Source organism: Cavia porcellus, unplaced genomic scaffold (assembly GCF_034190915.1).
Source record: "Cavia porcellus strain 051 isolate PalLab524CR breed Dunkin Hartley unplaced genomic scaffold, mCavPor4.1 scaffold_4, whole genome shotgun sequence".
Lineage (NCBI taxonomy): Eukaryota > Metazoa > Chordata > Mammalia > Rodentia > Caviidae > Cavia > Cavia porcellus.
Genome location: NW_026947487.1, coordinates 54,364,630 through 54,391,439, shown reverse-complemented (window position 1 = coordinate 54,391,439; position 26,810 = coordinate 54,364,630). Strand labels below are relative to the sequence as shown.

The 26,810-nt window shown below is 51.6% G+C and overlaps 1 long non-coding RNA gene across 1 annotated transcript in view; it reads right to left on the bottom strand.

The window, feature by feature from the left end:
- LOC111753834 (uncharacterized) overlaps positions 1 to 23,667 on the bottom strand; it is a 147,878-nt gene extending 124,211 nt beyond the window's left edge. Inside the window, exons 1-3 of the long non-coding RNA XR_010046896.1 lie at positions 23,408 to 23,667; positions 18,797 to 18,970; positions 2,732 to 2,838 (exon numbers count right to left, since the gene is read on the bottom strand). This is a non-coding gene — a long non-coding RNA (uncharacterized LOC111753834). The remainder of the gene's footprint in view (positions 1 to 2,731; positions 2,839 to 18,796; positions 18,971 to 23,407) is intronic.
- Positions 23,668 to 26,810: the final 3,143 nt, after the last annotated feature.

The following is a 26,810-nucleotide window of genomic DNA, read 5'->3' as shown; positions in this document are numbered from 1 at the left end:
GCCTGGAGCAATGGACCCAAAAGAGGCAGGCTGCAGCACCAGGATCACAGCTGTCCCCAGCCTCCCTGCAAACACTGCCACCTGCAGGGGAGGGACACATGTACTCTCAGGTGCAGGTCTCACCCTTGCTTCACATAGGGGTGCTGTGTGTGGCCCAGAGATGGTGGCACACCCAATGCCCACGAGATAGGACACATGGCCTCTCCTCCTCCCACTTAAGCCGTAACACAAAACCACATTTCTCCAGCCGCTCTCTGCCCAGCTCCCTCACCTTCCACAATGGGTCACACTGCATGCAGACCTTCAGAACAACTACCTGAATAAACACAGATGCTGCGTAACAAAAACCAAGGGCAGAGTGAGGCTGAGGCCTCCCAACTCTGGGACTCTGCTGAGAGTGCTTCTCTCTCACAATTATTACAATGACTTAATGGTTCCCCAGTTTCAAGGAGATCAAAAAAAATCTAAAACCTTGGAGATGTTTCCAGTAGTCCAAGTCACCACCTTTGAAGTTGGGAAGCCAGGCCGGCTGCCCTCCTCTGCCACTGATTGCCCCTGAAGGGATCTGAGGTCCTCAGCCAACTCCTGGTCTCTTCCCAGCTCCTGCACCAAAGTGAGACCTAGACTAGACATGAGGCGAAGGCAGGGAAAGGGGACAAGGAGAGCCTGTGCCCTGGGGTGGGATCTTCCACATACAGTGCTAGAAAAACGAAGCAGGGCAGGCAGCGTTCAAAGGCATCCGAGACTCTGCTCCATTGTCCTTGGAGAGGGATGGGCCTCCTCTCCTGGTCCCACAGAACTGCACCCAGAGTGTCTACCAGAAGACAGTCTCCATGCCCTGTACACACACACTGCAGCCCTACGGGCACAGGGGCTCTGCCAGGAGCTGCCCCTCTCCCCACTCCCCCATCTGATGCAGCGCGTGCTCCGGGAGGAGCAGGCCAGTGAGAGACATGGGCTGTGTGCTATGTAGACGCTGCCTGGTGTTCTTAGTGCAGTCTTGGCTGCATGAATGCAGGAGGCGCCTGTGGGGTGTGGAGGCTCTGTGTAGACCAAGGCCATGGCGGAGGAACCTAGAAAGGGCTGAGCAGGAACACACAGCTGGAAGGGAAGGAAGGGAGGCTGACAAACTAGCAATGTCACTGCAGCCTCAAGTGGACAGTGCAGAAACGTAGCTCAGACTGGACGCCCTTCCCCAGGAGCCAGCGTCAAGCGGAAGGGAGGGAAGGATAATGTCCTCCATGTGAGGACAGGAGGTAGAGGACGGGGCCCTCACTGAGCCTGCACGCGGGACCTGATTCCCAGCACAGAAGAGACATTCAGGCACCAAGAGTGGAATACACAGAAGTAAACCTGACGGAAGCTGTCACTGTCAGGGCCTGGACGCGGTGCGGAGAACACAGGAAGAAGACTACCCCATCCTGCCATCCTAAACTCGGCTTGGAAAAGCCATCCGAACACAGCAGAGACACAAACCAGAACCAAGACGGGGCTCCCGACCCGGGCACAGATCAAATGCACACAACTGCAGACCCACCTGCATGCTTAAACAAAGAAGTGTTCGTGGAAATTAAACACCGTAACTGGGCACCTGCACTATTGCTATTACCTGCTCTAAAGTCTCAGATTTATAATTGAAAGGGTTTTGGCCCAGACGGGACACTATAGCCAGGAAAGCCTCAACCGGAACCTCCCCCGCCGCTAGAGATTTACCTGTGACTCTATCTCCCCCCACCCTCAGGAATCTGCACCTGGCACCAAACGTGTGCCAATGAGATACCTGTGCATCTCTAACGGCCCTAGGGCACTACCCTAAGCTTAGGCTACTTATATACCCCCCACGCCACATGTCCGCCAGAGAGATCGCTGGACTACAGTGGTCGAGGGGTGTTGGTTATCTCTCTCCGTGTTCTCAGAATAAAGGCCTTTTATGTTTTATACTTCACATCTTCTGGAAATAATCCTATCAATAATTATCAAGTTTAGGACTCGTAAGACAGTCACCTGCTCTTGTGCAGGTGAGAGGGAGCTCACAGCAGTGGCGAGACGTGGAAGTACAAAGTGGTAGGGAAGCCAGGTCAGGGGTTACTGCTGCTCTGCACTAGGTCTCCTCGCAGCACCCCACACCAGCTTAGGTGTGGCAGTGGAGAGGACAGCACTGGAGCTCCACAGAAGAGGCAAAGTCACACAGAACAAAGCACCATTCTCTGCTGCAGTGTAAGCATGCTCAGTGGAATTACCTGATAAATTCTGCAGGAACCTTTGTGGAAGCGCCATGTCCTTCCCCCCATATCAGCTCCAGGTGAGCTGCTGCAACAACCAAGTCACAGACGAACGAGGGCAAGAAAATCTCATGTTCACAAAAATATGTTGTGAACACATTTGGTAAACATGGCATTGAAGTAGAAACACAGGAAATTTCTGATGGAGTTGACAACCTAGAATTTTCATACCTCTTTAATGTTAAATGGCTAGGTGGGAAGAAGTGACCAACATTAAAATCCACACCGTACCCAAAGGCTATTAATGGGAAACAAGTGTCTCCACGGAAGAAAGGACCACAGATGCCAAGGCAGTTGCAGGAAGCTGGCCAGTGTAGGCGACGCGGTCAGTGGATGGAAACTGGCCGGGCTCACAGGAAACCAGACGCCCTTGTTCAAATGGTCTAAATTTAAAAGCGTCAGTTCTAAAGTTGTCACCTGGAGACAGGAATTACGATGTGTTCTCCTACCTGTGGGTCTGTGGTGTCAGACTCCTGGTGCACACACTGGGCTGGGTCCCAGCTGCCTGTGGATCGATCACCTGTGGGTCTGCAATCCCATCTCACAGCTTCTCTCCCTGAGAAGTAATGAGACACACATACCAAGATTTGGCCCAGGATGTAAGTTGTAACCGTTACAGCAAACCTGGGGAGGGGGACTAATATTCACTGAGAGAGTAGCTTACAATGCGCCCCTAAAAATGAGAGCTGTGCAGTAGATAAAGGGCCACTGTGAACACTTAAAGTCATTTTAGAGCAGCGGCTGGCTGCGTGGTGAAATTCCCGGATGTAACGCGAGCCAGGGCTGTGTGACGATTGCTGTTCATCCTGTCCAAATGAACTTTGTTTTCTAAGCAGCACCTGTTTGCTTTTCTGTAGGAAACCAAGCCTGCTAGGAATGGTTACAACTTTATCCCCAACCAGGGGCAAAGGAGAATGAAAGACAGTTCGCAAAATTGAGCTAGAAGTGGGGGCAGGGGAGGACAAGAGCCCTGAGTATTTGGCTCACTGTGTTTTATTTATGTAAACAGGGGAGCAAGCAATCGGGCAGAGAAGAGTCACCGCCTCCTGCGGTCTCTGGTACAGACCCAGGTAGACAGTCCCCCACAGCTGTGCTGCTCTTCCCTGGTGCCTGCCCGTGCTAGTGTGATCACAAATCACCGAGGGGACACAGCTTGCCACCTGTCTGCTCTGCGCTCAGAGGAGGTCAGCTGGGCCTCGAGCCTCACTGTCTGCCCCACACTTTTCCAGTTAGGATAATCACACACAACATAATCTATTTCATGAATTCCGAGGCAGCCTCAAACGTGCACATGGGCCCACACTAACCTGTGAGCTGCCCCAAGAGTGAAAATCTGAACATGGAGGAGCAGAGGGAAACCTGTTTCCTCTGGACCTGTGCCAGCGCACAGCACTGGGCATTGTGGCCTCCCTACCTGGTTTCCTTCATCTCTGAGATGCCTGTCCCTCTGCTCACCCTGGTTTCTGAAGGATGCCAGTGGTCACCCCAGCATCCTGCCTATGGAGAGGCGCTCGTCTATGCTGCAGGCTGTGTGGGTGGTTGCAGTGGTGAGAGACAACTGAAACGCCTCAGGTGTGGACCAGGAAGCCCACACCGAAGATGGCAGCTCGGGCACTGAGGTCTCAGAGCCCCGGTCTTGGGAGGAATTTGAGAGTGGTCCGGGCTTCTCCAAGCCAAGAAACACCCACAGAGACTCCCGAGGGCTTCTTAGGGATCTGGGGTCAGTGTTGATTTGGGTTTTCTGCCACCTTGTTCCTGGCTACCACTGGGATGAGGGCTGCAGATGGCACTGCCCAGCAGTAGCTCTGGAGGCTCCTTTATCCAGCTGGATACATTGCAACTTTAACATCTGTTTCCGTGTTCACCTTTTGCTAATCTGAAAATGACTCCTTGCTCCTCTTCCCCATCCCTCCTCCAGGTCCTACGCCTGTGAGCTCCTGTTTAAGGAGGACACATCACTCCTCCACCCACCAGAGCACCTGGCTTCTCAAGATCACCCTCTTCCCCGCCATGGAGATGTTTTTTTTTTTTCATGGAGATGTTTTTAATACTGTTGTTTTTGTGGCTTAATAACAGATTGGAAGTATTCCTATAATTCCACATAATTATTTCACAACATAATTTTTCCTCTTGCTTTAAGCACTGCATTTTTTAAACCATCAATTTGTGTCACAGCTGGAAGGAGCCACTCTCCCCAGCGGTTCAGCCAGTGCAGTTCTTGGGCTCGGAGCAGGGAGGACTCCAGACTCAGTCCTGCCCTGCCTGGGGCTCTGTCACTCCACAGATCTGTCACTCACAGATATGGCATCAGGGCTGCGATAGAGCGCAGGAACACCATGCCCAGGCTCAGCCTAGCATCTCCAAAGCTTGTTAAGCTCAGCACTAGGGCCACATGGTCTAGTCTCTCACTGCAGGGCACTCGGCGATCCCTGGAGCACTGGAGCCCCTCCAGTGAGTGACACCTCGACGGCTAGGCCATGTGTTTCCATGTCCAGCAGGAGCAGGAACGTGAGGACATGAGGCTCATGTTCATAGTTAGTAAATAAATCTTTCCATGGCATCCTTTCCAAAGCAGTCTGAGAGTCCAGAGCTGCTTCAGAAAGAGGCAACAACCGTGGGAGAAGTGTGCCTGCAAAGAGGGGAGGGTTTGGAGGAGATATGCAACAATGTGTGTTATGCTAAAATCAACTTGCTTTGAAATTGTCACCTTGTTCTATAATCACATATCATGTCTCACAGCTGATTTCAAATGAGTGAAATGTGAGACTCCATGGAAGCACTGAGATGCCAAGACCCCAGGGAAGCACAGCACTGGAAGTGCCGGGGTGACCCACAGCGACAGGAGCATGGTTCTCAGTCATCAAGAGCTCAACACCTAAGTAATAAGAACCATGGGAGCAATGAAACCCAAAATGTGTAATAGTCATTGTACAAAAGAGAGGAAAAGAAAGTGCTCTGTACTATATAACTGCATGTATATTTAAGTGTATAAGATAGAAAATGATATCACAGAGTTTTATTGGATCATTGAACAGAACTGTTTGCAGTATCATTGATGGAATGTCCACTTTACAAGCTTTAATTTTGTGACTTGAACAATTATTTCTAAGATGACAATATGTAATCCATTAACTAGTAATTTCCTACTGTTCATTTTTCTTTCTGCAAATCTGTATAACTTGTACCCTTTCTCTGCTTTTTTTTCTTTTCTCCTTAAATAAAATTTAAAAAAAAAAATTTAAAAAAAAAAAAAAAAAGAGCTCAACACCTGCCAAGCAGTGTGCTCAGAACTGCCCTGTGTTTGCCCTCGACATGGCACAAGTGTGACAGGATAGCACAGTCTCATCTGAAATCCCCAGCAATGGCTGTGTCTCAGAATCCACGACGTCCAGTGGGTAATACCCGTTAACCTGGCAAGGTGTTGCCACCAAATGCCACGTGTTGAGACATGTCCCAAAGGCTCAGCCACAGCCCACACACATCCTATGTGCGGGCACTCAGGCCAGCGGGGACAAGAGCCCAAATGGCCGCGGGGTACCTGCTGCACTGGTAAGGCTGCGTCCAGCAAACTTCTGCCCAGACCAGGACCCCAGAAGGTGAGGGAGATGGAACAACACTCTGGAGCCTCAGCAGCACCTTCCACAGCGACCAGAGTCCAGCCGGGGAGCCGCGGACCAAAAGAGCTCGCACCTTCCTTGGCCAAATGTCAGACAAGGGCTTAGAATGAAAAGAAAAAACTTTAGAAGAATAAAAACAAAAATGTCACTGGAGAGGTGGAGCTGCACGGTGGACACAGTTGAAGAAAGAATCATGACAATGGAAGGCTCCTTCAACTCCCACAGACTCCTGAGGGACAGCACAGAGAGAGGGCGAGGATGGAGCTGCCATGTTTAAGAGACACACAGCATTAACACAAGAAATCAGAAGACAGCAAGAGGAAATGCAATAAATCAAACCTGTAATTTAATACAATCATAGATGCAACGCATTTCTGATTAGAAATCTAGGAGAAAAACAGAGAAGCAGTGCCCATGGAGGTAATGGCTGAGATTTTTCTAATACCTTTCGAGGTTATTAATCTTCATATTTAGGGAGCCCGGTGCATCTAAGAAAGGCAATTTAGTGCAGTCCCTATTCAGGTCCATCGTAGGGGATGAGAGTGAGAGGCTTTTATCCATGGACAGAGAGAAAATGGGTCCCTGGCTGGGCAAAGACGGCAGCTACACAGGAGACACAGGCAGCGGGAGTCCGAGCGCTGGAAACAGGGCTTGGCGGAAACTAAACCAGGACGGCAAAATAAGACATTTGGAAAGGCCGAGGCTGACCACTATTAAAGGGACTTTTATGAGGTGATTTCTAGGAAGAAGGAAAAGATCCAAGAAGAGATGTCTTAGGTTCAAGAAGGAATGTTTATCTCACAGAACTGTAAATGTGTGGATCAGCTTAAACAAACATTAACTATGGAAAAACAACATGTAATTTGTGTGGTTAAAAATAGCAACATGGAACTAAAAATCAGAATAACTGCAAACATGTAATTTATAATAAATGCGCTCTGCATTTCTTGTATTGTGTGCAAAGAGGATCAATATTAGCTGTAGACACCATTAAATGGCTATAGCATATTATTATCTTTAGGGAAATAAATAATATTATAGAAATAGGATGCTTTACACCTAAAAATAAAGCAAAGGAGTGAGATGCGAGGGAAAAAAATTTAAATTTGTGTCTTAAAAGGTAGCAACAGATTGGAAAGAGAACCTGGGAAAAGGAAGAGAGGTTGAATGCATGGCATAAAATGGCAGAAAGGAATCTGAATGTATCAGAGCTCACAATAAATATGAATGAATTAAATTTGTGATGAAAAGATTAAGATTATTAGACTAGATTTTTAAAATTCCAGCTGCATGCTATTTATAAAGATACAAATAAAACATAATAGTGGCATAGATATGAAAAAGCAAAAGAGATAGAAAATATATTTCAAACAATCAAAGAAAGCTGAATAGGATACATTAAACTGGAGAAGGCTGTGGGACAAAGGGCATCAGCAGAGTTTTTTAAATGTTACAACATATTGCTAAAAGGTTCAATTTGCCAGGAAACTATAACAATTCAAAATGTTTTCATACTAATACAATATCAAAATATTTAAAACAAAATCAAAATATTTAAAACAAAACTGATGAAATTATAAGGAAAAATTGGTAAGTCTAGCATTAGAGCAGCAAATTTTAAAATGTCTCTGTTGAACTGGATGTGGAGGGCTCTCCCTGTAGTCCCAACTATTAGGAGGCTGAAAAAGGAGAATCTCTGGAGCCGAGGTTTGGGGCAGTTTGGGCAACCTGGCTAGACCCTCTGTCTTCAAACCACTACAGTCAGTTCTATAAATAAGTGGTCAGATAAGCAATCAAAAACTAGTACAGATAGTAAATATTTTACTAACACTATTAAAAAAGTTGATAGAAATATAGAGACAGAATTTTTTTAAACATTCAAGTGAAATAACAATGATCATATGTTAGAAAATAAAGCAAATTGCAACACATCTGAATAAGTTAATGTAATATAGACACATAGTTTCTGATTGAAAAAAAATTCACATTTTAAGTCACAATTTTCTTTTTCTGTCTTTTATATCTCTCACTTGGACTGTGTCTCAAAATTGGTAACATTTTGCAGTTGCTGTAAGAAATACACTTACTAATGTTTCATGAACCAGAATAGCATTCTTAATGGAGATTTAAAAAATACTTAGGGCTGAATAATGAAAATACTAGGTATCAGTAATTGCAGGATACAGGCAAAGTCATGATAGAGGCATTTATAGTCCTATAACATTATATTAGGAAGGAAAAAACTAAAAATTAACAAGCTGCCATAACAACAGAATAAAGCTAACATAGTAGAAGAAAGAAAATAATGAGAATAAAATGTAAGTAGGCTGGGATGAAAAGTAGAGAAGAAAGACTAACGAAGTCAAAGTTTGGTTCTTTGAAAAATATCATAGAATTCACTAATCTCTGATAAAGGTCAAAGTCAGATAGAAATTGCATAAATGAAAGAGTAGACAATATGTACATGTAACAGAAATTAAAATATTAGAGGAGTTATCAAGAATAAGATTAAGGTGATCAACTTCTAAAAATGGGAGATGATAGATTTCTTCATAAAACAGATACACAAACTGACTCAAGATTTTAAAATAGATTTTCAATGAAAATGTAGATGATTTCACTGGTGAATTCTAACAAGTACTGTATGACTTCACACAGAACTTTTCTAGGAATAAAGAAAAATAAACATTTCTCCAGCTCCTGAGTGATCCAGTTAGCTGAGTCAGGCATGGCATGAGAAAGATAACAAACCTCTCACACATGGGCAAGAGGTTCTCAGGAGCTGAGGACTGGGCTTCCTCAGCTGTGTACCAAATAACTCGAAACCAGCCGAGCCACAATGAGATGCCCTTCGGAAAGATCGCACTGCATCCGTGCATCCATTTATCATCCGTGAGAAACACTGACTGATACAAGCTGCTCCTGGTAAGGGTGACCTTGGTGGCCCAGAGCCCTTGCACAGCTCTGGGACATCAGCGTGCTAGTTCGGGGACTTGGTGACCTGCAGGCTGGCTTGAATGCAGCACCCCATGTCTTTCTGCTGATGGGACAAAGGCCCTGGGACAGCCCTCCTCCCCAAGCTTATGGACTCGGAGTTCAATGCCCACTGACAGCATCTCTGAAGGGAGGAGGCACCTCACACCTCATATCACTCCTGGGTGAGAGGTTGCTGAAATTCCCTTGGCTTAAATCCCACCCCATTCTGAGCTCTAGCTTTACTCAGTGAGATTTAAAAATGCAGAGTTTACATCTTTTAAAAAAGCAGTGCGAGATATACTAATGTTGGTGTCTCTAGTTGTGCTGTCCTGGCTGCCTCAATGTCCTGAGTGGATTCAACAAGTTTCCCTTCTGTGGTCATTTTGACTTTGGGGGGAAGAGCCAGAAGTCACACAGTGCCAGATAGAGTGGATGAGGACACAGCATCATGTTTCTGCCAACTGCCTTTCCTGTGGCCAGTGCTCAGCAGCCAGTAACTTTTATCACATGTCCTAGACCCTCAGGAAAGAGGACTGGGAGCTGCTCTGGGAAGAGGCAGGAATGGTGGGATGTGTTTCGAAGGGGCGCGGTATTTCGAAGAGTTTCATTGCAGTAAGTTTTTGACCATAGCACATTTTAAAAACATAAACGTCCCCTGGGTAGTTTGTTCCATCGCAGAGGCAGAACCCAGGTTTCCAGCGTGCTCTTGTGGGCTCCAGGGCAGAGCTCCACCCTCTACACACCCGGGAGCGCTGGATCAAGGCTGCACTTTGGACCCACACAGAACGACACAAGCCAGTCCATTCCTCATCGGAAGTCCTGACCTGGACCTTAATGATAATGCCACCTGCAGCACTGAGCTGGGTGAAGATGAAATGAAATCACACTTGAGAGTCACACTCAGTCTTGATACCCAGCAAAAAACCAATAAATGGGAAGAATTCCTATTATAATGCATTCCTGTAAAAGACCTACTGTAATCTGTGCCTGTGAAATTCCTATTCTATACATTCTAATTGCTGTGGAAAGTCACAAATGCCAATTGGTCACTTTGGCCCCCCTGGGAAGTGGTGAGCCCTGGACAGGAGATAGTGGTGAGGCTGCTGGGGCCCAGGGTCAGGACCACATTTTCAAGGTTTGGTGCTTCTGAAGAGCAGAGTGACAAGGTCACAGTGCTAGTCGAGGGGACACAGTGTAGAGACTGGGGACAGCAGTGCAGGGCCAAGTGGAAAGCACAGAACCCTGGCAGGCAGCGTGCCCACCACAGTGGCTGGGGCCCTTCTGGTCACAGAACTGGATATGGGATGGGCAGTGGAGCAGTCTACTCCCAGGAAGTCTAAGTGAGGACAAGAGCCTCAGGCCAAGCCCAGACAGCTGCCACTCAGACCTCAGCCCCAAGAGGGACACATGCTGGAGATTCCCGAGAGCCGTGCTCCCCCAGACAACCAGGACCCAGAAGGCCAAGAACACAGCCATGGGTCCAGACAATCAGAGCCACATGAGGTGCCTACTGCAGTTACAGCTCATGGGCAGCTCCAGAACTGGCTGGGGGCAGCTTCTGTAGAGACCGAATTTCAGCCCTGCGTGTCTGGAGTTAGAACCCACACCTTCTACAGAGCCAGGGCCTGGGCATACCCTCAGGCCGAGAGATGGCACCCAGAGAACCCTCACTCCACACAGAATGCGTGAACACGTGTCTGCATGTGTGTGTGTGTGTGTGTGTGTGTGTGTGTGTGTGTGTGTGTGTGAGACATGTCCCCATGTGGCAGCTGCCCGGAGCCCCCAGCCCTGTGGAAGTGACTCACCCCAGTCTCCTCCCCACCCACCAGCTTTGTTCACGCTGCCTTATAGAGACGTCTGTGTCTCGCTGGGGAAAACTGGGGCGTCTGGTAATTATACACCATCTCCTCCGCTCCCAGGCCCACTCTCAATGAGCATCAAAACAATAATAAAACAGCCAAATGCCACCAAGAAAACACTACTTTACACAAGAATCAGACCTTCTGCCAGCACCAGTTCACCCACACATCGGGAAAGCAGTCCGGCAGGGAAGGACACAGCGTGCGTCCAGGAGACCCTGCCGGCCTCCCCCATACTGCACAGGCCCTGCCAACCTCGGGAACTTCCGGCCACCTTACAGCCACTCAACCCTGCCCCGAGGCCAGTCCATACCCCGTGCCCCCAAACACTTCCCATGTGGAGGGAGGGAGGTACGCTGAAGCCGAGTTCAAGGTGGGAGCAAACAGCACGGGCTGAGTGTGTCACGTCGATGTACAGCTCCCCACGAGGAACTCAGTCATTGTGGTCAGCAGTGAGCATTCAAGGTGTGGCCCTTCACACACGTGCTGCTGCGTGGGATTCACTTTGCTGGCTTATCAACAAATCCAGCATAGGAACAGTTCTCCTGGAATGGAACTCGACTGTAAGTCAGGGGCTTTCTATACTGTGAATGCATACTAATAAAAATAAAAATTTGAAAAATAAAGGAACTCTCACAACAGATTTCACTGGCCTAATGCAGTTATAGAGAAGCTCTCTCAAACAGAAACGCTGGTTTTTCATGGCAATTAGATCACCTTTAGTACAAAACTGCCTGACATTTAATCCTCATTTTGGAATGGACACCGTGTCCCTGGTTTTCTCATTTCCCAGGGCCCCAGCTTTCCTTGGAGAAACTGGTCAAGGGGATTTAAAAGTTTAAAAGATGAAACAGCTACCAAAAAAGCAGAATGCTTTCAAGAACAAATGCCAGGATGTAAAACTGGGCACGATGCCTGCTAAGGCTCTGTGAGGGAGGTTTCGGGGCTTCCAGGTTGCAGTGGGGAGATGGTGGAGGGAGTGTCACACTGGGACCCTAGGCTGGGGTGCGCACCTCGGCTACCCTGACCAGGGGGCGCTCCTGCTCTGCAGTGGAAGAAGTGTGAGCCCAATTGAGAAGCTGCTTTACCCCTCCCTCCACATCCTCCTCCATCCTGACCTGCAGGCCGTGCAAATGGCCCTGAGGCTTAGCCACGATGCCTGCTGCACAGGTGAAGAGGGACAGAGCACACTGAGACCTTGGCAGTGCCTGCACAACTACCCAGGTGCCGCCCAGATGCGCCCCAGCTCCTGGGCAGTTGGGGCCAGGTAGAGCAGCATTGTCTTGGAGCACTGAACCTGATGAGGAGCCTCACCTTGTGGACCCTGCAGCTCCAGCTGGGTTTGCAGGAAGTCTGGCTGCTGCATGGCCCCAGCCTTGTGGGTGCACGGTGACTGCCCATCACCCCACACACAGGGTGATTGGCTCCTTACCCCAGGGCAGACAACAGCAATCTGCAGGGAAGACTCAGTCCAGCACACGGGAGCAGGCTTCTAGGGGAACCCTGACACCCGAGATTCAACACCTTCAAGCCCTTTTCAGAGCAGGCCAAAGGGGAACTATTCTGCAGTGAACAGAGTCCTCTGTCTCTTCCGAAAGAGTGCAGAACTCCAGAGCCAGGCAGCCGTGGCCTGATGGCTGAGGGGCCTATGCCAAGGGTCCCATGCCGGAGAGAGCATAGGGCACACATGTGTGTGCACACACACCCACTTGTGTGCCTTCCCCCTCAACATGTGCATCCTGTGCTACACCTGGACTTTGCCGGCCAGACAGTGGCCAGACAAGGGCCTGCCTGTGAACTCAAAACCAGAAGCCAGAAACACCCTTTCTTTATCACTTCCCCAGCCTGTGTTTCCCACCGCTGAAGACAGACTCCACTGGCAGAAAGCCGGGTGCTGCCCCTGAGCTCCCCCCTTGCTCACACTCAGGGCTGCCCCAGCTGGGTGCCACCACCCCAGGTCCACCTTTAAGAGAGGCTCCGGAGAGACAAATTGAGAAGGAGGTGAGGAGCCCTAGCCAAGAGTCCCCGGCCATTCCTTTGGGTGCACACTGCCCCAGAGCCACTGGTGCCAGAGTGCGATGAATGCTTGATGGCTTCCGTGGGTGTTAAGCTGGAGCACCAGCTGAGAGACAGCAAAGCCGGCTTAGTCCCAGTTTTATTAGTACTCAGCCCCCAAAAGGGCTGAAAGCCCACAACACTTCCATTTCAGTCGGGATCTTCTGAAGCCCAAACTTGCTCTAGGGACCATGAAGAAGCCCTGTTCTTCATCGACTGCCCTAGTACAGAGCATCTCCAAGCAGTGTTCCCAGGGGAAGGTGAGGGCTCAGGGAGCTTCCCCACCAACCAGGGCGGTGACCCTGGTTCCCGGTCCTCAGTGGAGGTTGCTCCTACTGAACAGGATGGAGGACAGAAGAATCCGACTCTAGTTTCCTCCCACCCCCAGCCCATGACAGCCTCCAGCAGCCAACAACGGGAGCAATTTCAGGGCCTACGAATAGCTTAGGAATCAATTATGCCATCATCTCCGATCAGGGCGCAGATACAAAGAGCCAAGGAGAACAGGAGACAGAGACGGCACCGCAGCGCGCAGGGAAAGTTAAATGGAATTAGATTTCAGTCAACAGCTAGATTATAGTATCACGTTTCTGACAAGATTACAAAAAGCAGATTAATCCTCTCAGCGCACCTTAATTGTGGGAACGGCTTCCGTACCCGAAATCCACCACAGAGGCTGACGGGACTGTGGCAGGAAGACGGCTGGGACCCACGACCAGTGGGAGACAGCTGTCTCGGGGGGCTGCACTCCCAAAGTTGCTCTCAGGAGAAGCCATGATCAGGGTCCAACTGTGATTTTAAACACAAGGCCTGGCAGCCCTACTAGAGCAAAGTGTGAAAAATACTTGGTATGCAAAATACACAGGAAATTTAAAAATAAAGCAGTCACATAGAAGCTACTCTTAGACCCTGGGGGATGCGTGTGCGCTCTGTGGCTACCAGGCCAGGAGGATGCACTCCAAGCATTCGCAGTGGGGGCCTAGGAGAGGGACCCTTTCCCCACACTGTGGTGCACCCAGCACAAGTAAGGCTGCTGTTGGGGATGAACAGTGACCCCAGATACCAAGATCCTTGCTTCTTATACCTCAGCCTGTGACTGAGTGTGAGTGGCAGCCTTCAGAGAGGCCACTCCAGAATATTGTGGTCCTCCAGGGAAAGGAGGTCAGGACATTTATCCCGAGAAGACATGTATCCCAAGGAGCCAGGAAGAGGCGGCATTTACATCCCAGGACTGCGGGCCTGGCGGAGCTGGCCTGTCCCTATCTCCTCCTGGGCTCTGGCTTCCAGAGCAGGGCTGTGATGGCTGGAATTGTCACCCAGCCACAGTGAGATTGCAAAAGGCTCGGAGGGTCCCTGAGCTAAGGCTTACCCAATGGACTAACAAAGCCCCATCTTGATGGGCCTGGAGGACAACTCCAGCCCAGCCCCAACCTGCGTGAGAGGACCCAAGATAGAAAGGTGGAGCCAGGCTTGGACAAGTGTGCACAAGTGGACCCTTGGCCCTCCTGGAGGTATGACCAGAGCAGTCCCTCGAGCTCCTACAAGTCCTGCTGGGCTTCCCCCAAAAAACTGAAAAAATCTAAGTGTTGCAGCCAAGGCCATTTGGATCTGACTGACGACCATGGCTTAGGCTTGCAGGGCGAGCACTCAGGGCTCTGATCTTGAGGGGTGCTGCTCTAACCCGTGCCATGCATTCAACGAGACATGGCAGCCCAGCTTGCTTTCTTACACGAATTAAATTCACAGCATAACCAGACTCTGTCTCCTTCTGTTGAGGAAACCCCACACCAGGATTTAGAACCTTCACCCTCGAGGACACTGTGCCCTTTCCTCCCAGTGTTCTGAGGAGCTGCACTGAGTCAGGAGAGCTCTGACTTATGGCTCTATGAAAGCCACACTGGGACCCCACACTGGGCACCCACAGTGGGGTGTGCAGCTGGGTCCTGCCCTGGGTGCCCCACACAGGCGGCATGGGTGGCCCCTTTGCTACCTCTGAAAGCAGAAGCAGTGCTGCAGGATGTGATCGAAGACCCACAGACAGAGTCGGCCCCACGGAAGTTGCTCTCGGAGGGAGAAAGCTGTAAACATTTTTCTGAACACTTAGTGTTGGGCCTGCAGCTCTATGAGTGCAAAGTGTAAAACAAGTGGACAGTGTCCTGCTTGGACAAAAGTGTGTTTGAAAGGAGGACAGGAGAAGCAGGCCCAAGTCCCTAATGAACGGCTAGTACTAGGGCATAGTTGCGTCAAAGGCAGCCCACAGACCAGGACCCGAGAGCAGAGACCTCTGCTGCCTTTCTGCACCTCTCCCGCTCTTCCGACACCTGGCTACTCTGTCTCCTATGGGCATGCCTTCCTGCAGTCCTGTCCCCGCAGTTCTGGAGCACTCCATCGGTCCTGGGGTTCAGGGATTCTTCACCACGATAGATTTCTCCACCCCAAACCCAGCTGGCCCTGCAGCCCCTGTGCCAATGTTGCCATGACTCTGTCACCTTTAGAATGCAGGACATGGCCTGGACCTCACAGTACATTTAGTCTGCTGTATCTCACTCTCCAGGTAGCCCATCAGGAGGGGACTGGGACAGGAGTCATTTGGCAAGAGTGGAGAGACAATGGGGGAGGAGCTGGGACACTGGCTTCATGGGTCGTGGTGGCCTTGCATTTGTCCTCACATCTCTGGTGGCCTTAGTTTCTCCCCAGTGAATTACAAAAGCAAGCTAAATTTCCACTGGTCCTGCACCTGCGGAGCTTCCAGTCCAATGCAGTCAACCTGAGATGCTGGGTCCCCAGTCAAGGCATGCCATCACACATGCACCCCAGTCACACATGCCATCCTCTGGGACCAGAATCTAAGGACATGGGCCTGGCAAGCAACCTGAGGTGACATGGGGCCACATGGGCCCTGTGGACCTCACTGCCATGCTGGGCCGGTGGGTTGTCCCAGCCTGTGGGCACAGCTGTGGCACAGGGCTGCAGAAGTGGAGATTCCTGCACCACAGCCCCCTGGAGGCTACGAGGTGGGCTTGGTCACACACCTAGGTCCCCTGGAGTATCGGGCCCCACAGCAGTGACAAGGACATCTGTATGTTCCAGGCAGGTTAAGCCTCTACAGCCTTCCTCTGGGGGCCGAGAAGCTCTCACTGCACATGGCACTTGATGTTGGGGTACAGGGGGTGGGCCCACTCTCTCGGGCGTGAGGGTTGGAATTCCACCTCCTTTCCAATGAAGAGTTTGAAATTCTCCCCGTCACAGAACAAAAGGAGCTTTGACTTGCTTTATCGTTCATGCAGCAGATGTCGTGCTCGGGTGACAGTCCTGTCGTGCCCCTGGCAGCTGTGACATCTCCACAGGAAAGGAGTGGGGAACTCATTGAGCCACCAGCTCATTCTTGAGATCCCTTCATGGAGCACCTATGTCTCTAATAAGATCGTTTCCTTCAGGTTAGGCGGAAATGGCCCTCTTAAGTGGGTGCTTCAAAGTGCAAAGCGCTCAGCTTGGGGGTCTCTCAAAGAACATGCCAGCATCATGAGGCCAGGGTCCTCGGGCCACACCATGCAGCCCACCGCCTGCAACTGAGGGGCGCTGTGCAACCTGGGTGCCCCAGAGAGGAGAGACTGGCCCTGCTTCCTTCAGGCATCAAAGCCCACTGTGATGGAGAAAGGGCTCCTGAGGGAGGGGCAGGCCTGAGTAAGGGCTGCGATCCTAGCTGCCCCAGCGCGGCTCTGGTTTATCTGAGGCTTCCTCGGGTGCATCCCCTCGTGCCTCATCCACAAACGAGGCCCAGGATGCTGGAGAGCCTGGTGCATGGACCAAGGCAGCATCCACTCAGGCTTCCCAGACCCAGCACCCAGTCAGATGGGTTCTGGCGGGCGAGGCCAGCGTCCAAATCAGAAAGGGCAAAATGGAAGGGATGCTGAGGCAAGAGGAGAAAGGGTCTCCACACGAGTGACCTTCACAGATTTGGACACCATGCCCAGATGTTATCCTGAGCTCTCGCCAGAGGTCAGTAGACAGCGAAGCAGAGGTCAAGCTCTCCGGAAAGAAAGGGACAAGCAACTCTCCACGTCTAGGGTTTGGGCAATGTCACTGGGGGACAGGTCAGGTTTCAAAAGGAGCCATTCCCAGCTTAATCCAGTTCAAAAACAGAGAGAAAATCAGAACTCTGTCTCCTTATGAGACGGTTAAACCCAGATGCGTGCACTTTTCTGGCCTCTCAATGCGTATGGATTGCATCACAAGTGGGGGTCCCCAGGGCAGGGCAGTCTCAGTGAGAAGCCACACAGGGCCTCCGAGTCACTTCCCCTGCACCGCTGGACTGAGATGGGTCCTTTGTCCCCCCTCGTGGGGGGCTGTGCAGCCTTAGGAGTAAACACACCGTGGTAATTAACCCAGATGCTAAGGCGAGGAGTCCCGTCCCGAGGTCCCTAATGACTCCATCCTTCAGCAAGGCCACTGTGTTCCCCTGATCTGGACAGTATCATCAGGACACTGTCAAAGCAGACAATGCCCTTATCTCTCTTCTTTTCAAGTCACCTGATTAACTAGGGGAACAGGAACAGAGAGAAGAGACTGTGTCCTTGCATGATGGCTAGAATGTCACCGACCAGTTTGGCTCAGGCCCTTGTCTCTCTGCCAAGGCCTGCAGGTGGCCAGCTTCACCCGAAGGGGCTCCCTGCCCCAGGGAGTGCTGACCTCCAGCAGGTGTGGACACAGCTCCCTATGTCCAGGCCTGGACCCGGTCTGTGTGTGGCCGCAGGGGGTGGCCACCTGAAGCTTGTCACCTGACCAGGAGCCAGCTGCAATGGCTTCTGTCTCCCATGCCCAGGAGTGCTCTAGGGAAGGGCAGACGCACGGCCTTCCCTGCACACAGTGGCTGCAGGCCAGGGCGGCCACTGTCCTGGGAGAGGAAACTGGACCCACCTATGCTGGGGTGCAGAGCCCAGGAATGGTAGCCAGGGTCCCCGGCCACTGTGGAGGCTGGCCTGGCTCAGCCCCTCACCCTCACCCTCCTCCTGTCTCGGATGACTCAGGCTCTAGCGGTCCTCCCTAGTAACGTGCAGGACAAATGGTGTGCAGGACTGAGCTGGAGAGAGGTCCAGTTTTAATACTTCTGAGGACATTATGCCACTTAAAACAGTGGAAGAAATGTGTGTTCACATGAGTGTACCATACAAGTGTGCATGTATGTGCATGCACAGCCACTGTATCTACAGGTATCTGCCATGTGTGTGGCCATGCATGGTCGTGTGTGCTGTGTGAGCTGCAGTACATGCATGCAATCATGCATGTGCATATAACCACACATGTGTAGTCATGTGAGCTGGTGTGTACCATGCACACATGAATATCATGCATTCAAATCTACTATGCCATGTGCACATGCATGTTGTATTTATGTGTGTGCCATGTGCACATGTATGCACTTGTGTACATGTGCAGGTGTGTTCATGTGTGCTCATGTGTGTGTCCATGAGTAACATGTAATTTGTTTGTATTCATATGCTCATACGTGCCTTGTGGATGTGTGTATACCTGTGTGTACCATGTAAGTATGCAAGGTACTTGCATGCCCACGAGTGTGCACCTGGGGGCATTACATGTGCACATGCGTGCACATGAGATGTCTTGTGTCCTGGCTCCCATGGCCCCAGTTCTGGCAAGTGAACTTGGAAGCCACTCACAGGCAAGCCAGGTCCCACCTGCACCACCTCTGCCCTGGGAGGCTAGAGATAAGTGTGGGCCTTATGCTGGGCAGGGCTCTTGCCGGAAGCCATCTGTCCTCCACAGCTTCCTTGGGGCTGCAGCCAGCTCCCCAGGTGCCCAGAGAGCCCCTCCCTCATCACAGCCGACCCAGCCTGGTGGGGTGTGAAAAGCAAAGCACCCGCTCCTGTGAACCCCACAGGCTCATTACTCAGTACAGCGGTGGCGACATAAGCACTTTCATTTACTTAGCCTTAAATATATGTAAATTAAAGGGTTTTCTTTTATTAAAAATAACAGTGAAACTTACCAGTGATGTGTTTTTGTTATTCAAAGAGGAGCAGTACTGCAGGACCGGCTCTGACGACATTTCGCATTCAGGCTGTGTCCTGCTTGGGCTGAGCAGCGGCTCACAGCCCAGCGTCTGCGGGTGCTCCGGGCCCCTTGTCAGGTGGGGGGCACCCTGTGGCTGGAAGCCTAATCACTGCCAAGAAAGAAAAATACATTGCCGCCTCCATCCCCAGCATCCCTGAGCTGTGGAACAAGGAGAGGCGGAGGGGGTGGCGTTCATTGTTTTGGGGAGCAGTGGGCTCCTTCCACCTCCTAAACAGACACCCCTGGGGTGCATCACCCATGCACGCTCAGACACTCCAAGCTGGGTGTGTCTTGTCATCCTGCACACCTTTACCTCCCTTCTCCCTGCCCTCCTCTGCCAACTGCCACCACACACACAGTGCCTGTGCCATCCACAGAGGACCCAGCCAGCCACGTGACCCGGCATTCTGGATGCTTTCAGTAGGACCCTACATCAAGGTGAGCTGGAACCAGGTTACCCTCTGCATCCACCCGCTGGGCTGCCCTAACAAAGGACACAATCCAGCTGGCCCAGGAAATGGACACTAGCATGATGGCACACATCTATCATGCCAGCACTCTAGGAAGCTGAGGCAGGAGGATTGCAAGGCAGAGCCTAGCCTGGGTAACATGGTGACTTAGTGGGACCCTGTCGCAAAGCAAAACAAATGAAAAGGATGGAGACGGAGCTCAGTGTGAAAGCCCTGGTTCCATCCCCTCTACTGCTGAATGAATGAGTTAATTAACAACACAGCCTCCCCCTGTCTGGAAGCCAGAGACCCCAGTCAAGATGTCTGTGACTCTCTGGCTCCCCAGCTCCTACAGGTCCCAACAATCTGGGGTGCCCCCATTGGCAACTGTGTCCCTCAATCCTGCCAGTCACATGAGTGGCTTCCTTCTGTGTCCCTGTGACTTTGCATGGCATTCCGAGTCTCTCTTCTCATGAGCACAAGGGTCATACTGGACCAGGGCCCATGCTGCTCCACTGTGACCTCATGAGCCACATGCGAGGTCTCGGGGAAGGACCTGGGGAGGCCACACCCCTTCTCTCCCTGCCATCCAGGCCACAGTTCTTCATTTGCCTTCAGGACCCTGTCCCTACTCCCTGGAGGCCACTGCATGAGTCTCCCCAAGGTTCCCTGCCCAACTCTAGCTCCCTGACCACCAGCGAGTCTCCCAGACCACCAGCCCCAGGTCCCACTGCATCCCAGTTACGGCATGGGAGTCTGCACTGATCGGAGCTTTCATGCAACACAGTGCTTCAGTCCAGCCTGGCACACAAAGGAATCAGGAGCAGTATGGAGGGACAGGGCACATTTAGTGATCTTGAGCAGAGACTGCAGGACAAACTTAGCTCTGGGGACACTACTGGACCTTTTAAACAAGAAGAAGGAAACAGGGGGTCTGTAGACCCTTCAGCAGTCACCCAGCTCTGTTCTCAGAGTGCTGGCCTCCAGAGCCACAAGAGAATGAAGTCCACTGTGTAAAGCTACTCAATCTGTGGCATTTTGTCATAGGGCTCTAGGACATCAACACACCCTCAGGGACCACCTCCCTCCCCTGCTGCTCCTTCTCTGACCACTTTCTGAGGCAGCCTGACAGCCACACCACATCCAGCGCTCCCTGGATGCCCATCACAGCCCCATCACAGGTCAGCCTCCTTTGCCCAGTCCAGTATGTGACCCTCCAAAGTGGAATCTAAAACTGGGACACTGAGCCCATGGCTCACAGTGCCCTGTGGATTGGGAGGAAATGTTCTCCACTGGACAAGGAGTCCACCGGGACAGACCATCCCAGAGGAGCATGCATCTGTACTCACTGGCACAGACTTCCCCGTGACCCAGACTTGAACCAAGGACCATGGCCAGTAGCTGAACTGGGTGCTTGGGGCCCATGGCCTCTCACACTCTTCATAAGGTTCTGCGGCAATCATGGAAATGTGGTGATGTCTCGTCCTCTCCCTGAGAAGCTCCTCCCACGTGAGGATGGGGCCATGGGCCTTGCTGCCCTGGGCCCACCAAGCTGCTGCTGCCACTCTGGACCCAACAGATTGGTGACTGAGTGCCAAGGACTGGGGACACCCTGAGTGACTTCAAGGGGTGCAGGAGCCCGACAGAATTCCTCAGCCGGGACAGGGAGCCAGCCTGCAATTGTCCCCACAGAGGGGTCACAGTGGACAGCACAGGGCAGCACAGATGCCAACATGATGACCACCACCAGTCACGGGCCCCTTCTGGGAGTGGGTTAGGCCAGGTTTTACACCTGTGCTCCCCTCCAAGGGATAAAAGAGAGGCACTGAGAAGGAGCTCTGAGTTTACAGAGGAATTCCATGAACCTCAAGCAGCACTTCATCTGACAGAACGCAGACTGTCACCCAGCCTGCCGGGACGTGAGCCCCCAGAGCTGACACCTAGAACAGAGGCCTGACACCTAGCACACGAAGGTTCCTCACAAACTGCTAGGCAAATCTCAGGTCCACGAAGGAACTGGTGGAGGAGGAGGCCTCATAGCTGTGGACATAGGAAGCTGCCAGGGATGAGGAGAAGCAATAGCAGAGCCCAAGCCAGGGCACTGGGATGATGGACAGCCGGTGTGTGGATGAGGGTTGGTTCCTGTGGCTGAGCCTGGCAATCCTGGGAAGAACAGACTCTCACACATAGCTTGGCTCAGGGCACCCCAAGGCGTCCCAGAACACAGTAATTCAGTTCTGTGAGCCGATTCCACAGTCTGGACCCCAAGGGTAGCCCATCCGGTGTGGACGTGATGGCGATGGCATTTGCTCCTCCAGCACCTGAGTCCGCACCCCTAGTGCTACCCTCAAAGCACTGCCCTTTTCCTGTTAGAACCTCTCCTTAAGGCAGGCGGAAAAACATCAGCCCACACTGCAGGTCAGCCGGCTTTGCCACTGAAGATGGAGCCAGGAGATATGAAGAGGATGCTGTTGAGCTACCCCACAACGAGATGCTACATCTCCAACTGGCTAGATTTCAGCCACCCCAATGAGCTACCAAGCAGTGCACTGAATCTGCCATTGAGGCTGGAGCTTTGGAATTAAAAAGAAGGCAAAGAACAAAGAAGGAGTGAACCATTAAACCAGATGTGAGTCCCCCAGAGCAGGAAAAGCCTGCAGCTGGCTGGACGCTCTGCTGTCTCCCAAGGCCAATGGCAGGGCAGCCCCTTGTGCCCACCTCTCTCCAGGAAAGACAGTGCTCCCCAGGTACATGGGTCCCCACTCGAAGCAGGTCACTGATTTTAAATCACAGAAACACTCACAAAGGGGCATCCCAAGGGAGAGTTCCAAACACCCTAAAATCAAGGCAGCAGTCCAGGGAGCACAGAGCACCAGGGCTTCTGGCTCTCACCTGCCACCTGTGTGGATTTCTGGATGCCCGTGGGCAGCTTGGCCACACAGAGGTCCAGGAAGCACAAGGAAGAAATTCGCCAGGCTCGAGGCTCCCCTGCTCCTGTCACCCTGGGCTGCCCTTCCCTCTTTCAGATGACACCTGAGACCTTGTAATGACACTGCGTGGCTTCGGCAGCATACGTTGGCTTTGAAATTGCTCCCCTAAATTTTAGAGAAGATAAATGTGGATCTTCCTTCGCTTTGAATTGTTCAGCTGGGGTAGGGTCCTAAGCACGAATGACCTTCTCCTTGCAGATGTAAAATTCACACGCTTCTTTAAGGTCTGGAAGGACCATGTCTTGCCACGTGGCATGGCAGAAGACACTGCGCACTCAGCAGTGAGCCACAGCCCCATGATGACAGCACTGCAAGGGAGGGGGTGCACAGCCACGTCTCCTCTGTGACACTCCTGTGACAGTGAGCTCCCACTCAGACTCCAGCCCTGGGGACGCTTTGATCCCTACAGCAAGGAAGGCAGCTCGGCTGCCACAGAGACAGCAGACCAGCCACCTTCCTGGGAGCTTTCTGCCACCACACAGGGGACAGTGGGGTGAGAGGACCAAGAAGATGCTCAGAGCATCTCCAGAAGACACCAGGTTCAGGCATGAGTGCCACCTGCCAGGTAAGAGACCCCACCCCACAGAGCACAGTTATGTGGTGCAACCCATCTTGAGACACTGAAGGAGGAGGGTCATCCCAAGGCCCTGCTCTCCGTGGGTAAACTGAGGCAGCAGAGACTCACTCCAACATCCCCAGCCAGGAGCCGCTGGACAGCAGCTCTTTGTGTATCTGCCTGCCCCTGGGCATGTTGTCACCCGGCCTCCACCACTTCTGTGGACCTTAGCTTCCCCCATTCACCCAGAAAAGACTTGTTCTTCTAAAATCCAGCACTGCAGGGCCACCCCGTACACTGGGAGCCCCTGCCTGAAGTCAGAGGTCCCATGGCCATTCTACCCACTTTGCTTGCCTGGGCAGTTGTGGACGCATCTGTTCACTGCGGTTTCGCTGCCTGTCCCCTCCCCCACCGTCCCCACGGTCGCTCGCACAGCTGCAAGACGTCCCTCGTCCTGCACAGGCAGCGAGGGTGGTGGCGGCCGTGGTGAATGTCTCATTAGCACCCCCAGTGACTGCCAAGACCCTCCTCAGAGCCCAGACGCTGCTCACAGGGACAGAAAAGACTGACGTCCTTTTCCAGGAAAGTAGAAGATTCGCACTGTCAGGCTGCAGCTCCCTTCCCCGTAAACATGCCCGGCTGAGGCTGTGCACCTATCTCTGCAGATCCCGCGAGCCATCCTCCTGCGCTGCTTTTCTTCCTCCCTTTCTAAAGGGCGGGAATCACTCCACTTTGCCATGAGGACCGCTGAAGAAATGCACAATTAAAAATGAAAAAAAGAAAGCCTTTTCAGGGCTGTTTACTTGGGTGATGAGGGTGACACAAACGTTTCTTTCTCCTCCCAGGGCCCACCCACAGAACTCGGGACAATGGTGCCCCAGCTTGGCTGAGCCCTGCCAGGCCCATTCAGGCGGCCTTGTGCTCACGGCTGCGGCCCACGGCTAATTATAGCCCTGAGATGCGGTTGCAGGAGCTCCCGTATTTACATAGCTGGGCAAGTCCCTCAGAACAAAGTGTTCAAGAAAATGATGACAATCACTAATGTTTCAGAGTATGGAGCAGGTCGAGGATCGAGAAGGGGTTCGCTGGATATCAGCATTGTGCTAAACCTCCTCTCCTCCGTGCTGCTCCAAACTTACACGAACGACCCCAAAACTTCCTGAGCAGATTCCCCACGGCTTCCGAATCTGCACACGGCGAGATGCGTGGCTCGGTGACAGAGGGTTTAAGTTATCCTCGTGAGGAAATAACCAAAGTTACATCATTTCCATCAACATTCATCATTTTAATTGCCTGAATCTCCCCCAGAACAAAGTGACACTATAGTTTTATGGTATTTGATTAATGAGGGCAGGAAAATTGAAGTTTTTGCAATAAAACTAAAAAAAAATCAACAGACTTTTATGGTTTTTTCCCTTGTGATTTTAATTTGATGGCTCGTGTTTTCATTACTGCCGAGGCTGTACACTTTAGCTGGCAATTACGTCCCATCTGTGAAGCACTGTGTTACTGTGTTATTACAGTTTATTCTAGTAGCTTTTCAATCACTTTTGAGTTGGGCTTTACAAGTATTCTTGCAGCAGGTGGGCCTCCTGGCATGCGACCAGGAACACACAAAGCGCAAAGCTGGAGTTTAATGGCAGCATATGCATGTGGCAGGGAGCACCAGCTTCCCCATATGCCGCCGCACAGCCCCTCAAGCCTGCCAGTCACTCTTCTTACCGACTACAGTCTCTAAGTAGTTTTCTGCCAGGGAAAAATATACCAAGGCAGCAAATTTCTCCAGTGCACCATCCTTATTACTGAGACAACCCTGTCATTAGCACGAGCACAATGGGCCTGAACCGGGGATGCATACCAATTAGGCTGCTGGAGCACTTTTGCTTCTTATCGCTATGGAAACGCGCCCCCCTGTCCGCAGTGGACAAGCAGGAATGTCCCCCCACCCATATGTCACCTAGTTAACACTGCACACTTTCATGTGAACCAAAATCCACTCTAGCCCTCTTGGCGGTGCAGAGAAAGGGAAGAAAACAACGCAAGTCTCATGTGTTTGGGAAGCGTTAGTCCCTCCGTCCTAGAATTCCAGGTCCTGCTCGCCGGACCCAGGGGGAGGGCTGCTTGAGGGCTGTCAGGGTCCTTAAATTGGAGATGTTTTCTCCCATTGGACCTCGCAGGCAGAGTTTAAGCAATCAAAAAGAAAAGTCTTTGTCCCGTGGAAGAAAAATGGAGCCCAGACATTTTTTAAACAAATTGGCAGAAAAAGTAGAAGAGGCAGGGAGGGCTAGGTCTTGGGCTCCAAGTCCAGAGCCCTGTCCTTGGGCTGTGACTGGCCCTGATGCCAACACCCCAAGGAGGCTGGGTCTCCTCGTGCAGGGACTTTCCTGCCTGAGTGCTGGGGACTTTGCAGCAAGCAATGCATACAGCCTTTTGAGGTGTGTGTGCGAGACAGAGGGAAAGAGAGAAAGGAAGAGAGCAGGTTTGATTTTATGGAGACATCGGGACTCCCAAACCTTGAACTGAGTGGGCTCTCACTTTGACCCACACCATGCACGAAGGTTCTGCTTCCCTCTGTGGCCGGGCAGAGCCAAACAGAGCTGTCCCCCTAGTGGCACTCCTCCTGGCTGACCACACTGGCTCCCTGATGCCAGCCCCATCAGTGCCCCTCTAAGCACTGGCTTCTCCTCTTTCCAAGCACGCCAAGCCTCTGCTCCCAACTTCTTCCTATGCTGCCCGATCTCACCATCACTTGCTTGCATGAGAGCTGGGACAGCACTGCGGCTGGGGAGAGGACCCGGCTCGCAGCAGGGGCTCCTAATGAGGCCGAAGCTGTGCCAGGAGGTCGAGTGCAGCTCCCAGCTTCCCAGAGCCAAGCAGGCCACTCTTGAGGCACAAAGCACTATTTAGAGACACTCATCAAATGTGAGATACTGAGAAGGAAAGCCCCGTCCTGAGCAACAGCAACTCAGAAGATGAAAATGCAGCCAAGTTGGAAAACTGAGTTCCAAGCACAGAGCAGACTGTGGCCAGCGGGAACCGCTCTCCTGCAGAGCACAGGTTTCTAGCTCAGAGGCAGCTCTGGGAGAACAGGGCACTGGCAAATATGGTGAATGTTTGTTTGAAAAAATATAGCAAAAGACGCATTAAGGCTGGGGATGTAGCTGAGAGACACACAATGCCTGCCTGACAGGTATGAGGTCATGAGTTCAATTCATGGTACAAAAAAAGAAAGAAAGAAAGAAAGAAAGAGAGAGAGAGAGAGAGAGAGAGAGAGAGAGAGAGAGAGAGAGAGAGAGAAAGAAAGAAAGAAAGAAAGAAAGAAAGAAAGAAAGAAAGAAAAAAAGAGGAATTAGTAAAAGACACATTGTCTTGAATCCTGCTCAAAATTCTCCCATGTGTTTTAAATACACTCATCCCCTCATCCTCGCCTCTTCCTGCAGCAGCTCAGGAGTCCTCTTTCCTGAGGATCTTTAGTTGCACTGTCCCGGTTGCCTCCAGTCTTGAATGGATTCAAAACGTTTCCTTTTCATGGTCATTTTGACTTTGGGGAAAGACCCAAAAGTCACACAGCGCCAGATCCAGTGACTAAGGCGGATGAGGACACAGCATCCTGCATTTGTGAGCTGCCTTTCCACTGGACAGTGCTTGGCAACAGTGGTCACCTTATTTTTATTGTATCTCCTAGAGACCCTCGGAAAAGAGCACTCTAAAGCTGCTGCAGGAAGGGGCGAGGACAATTAGATGGCGTGCTCAGAGCGCAGGGGAGGACTCTGAGTCCAAAGAGACTCTGGGTCCCATCTCTCCCCAGCTTCCCCTGGGGCAGTGTGACTCTGTACCCCACACTCTTGTGCACACTGCCTGCCACAAGGCCCTGGGCACTCTGCACTGATGCCCAAGCCTGCCCTGTGCGGCCCCACCCTCAGCCCCGCTCTGGCCTCCACCTCTGTGTACCTC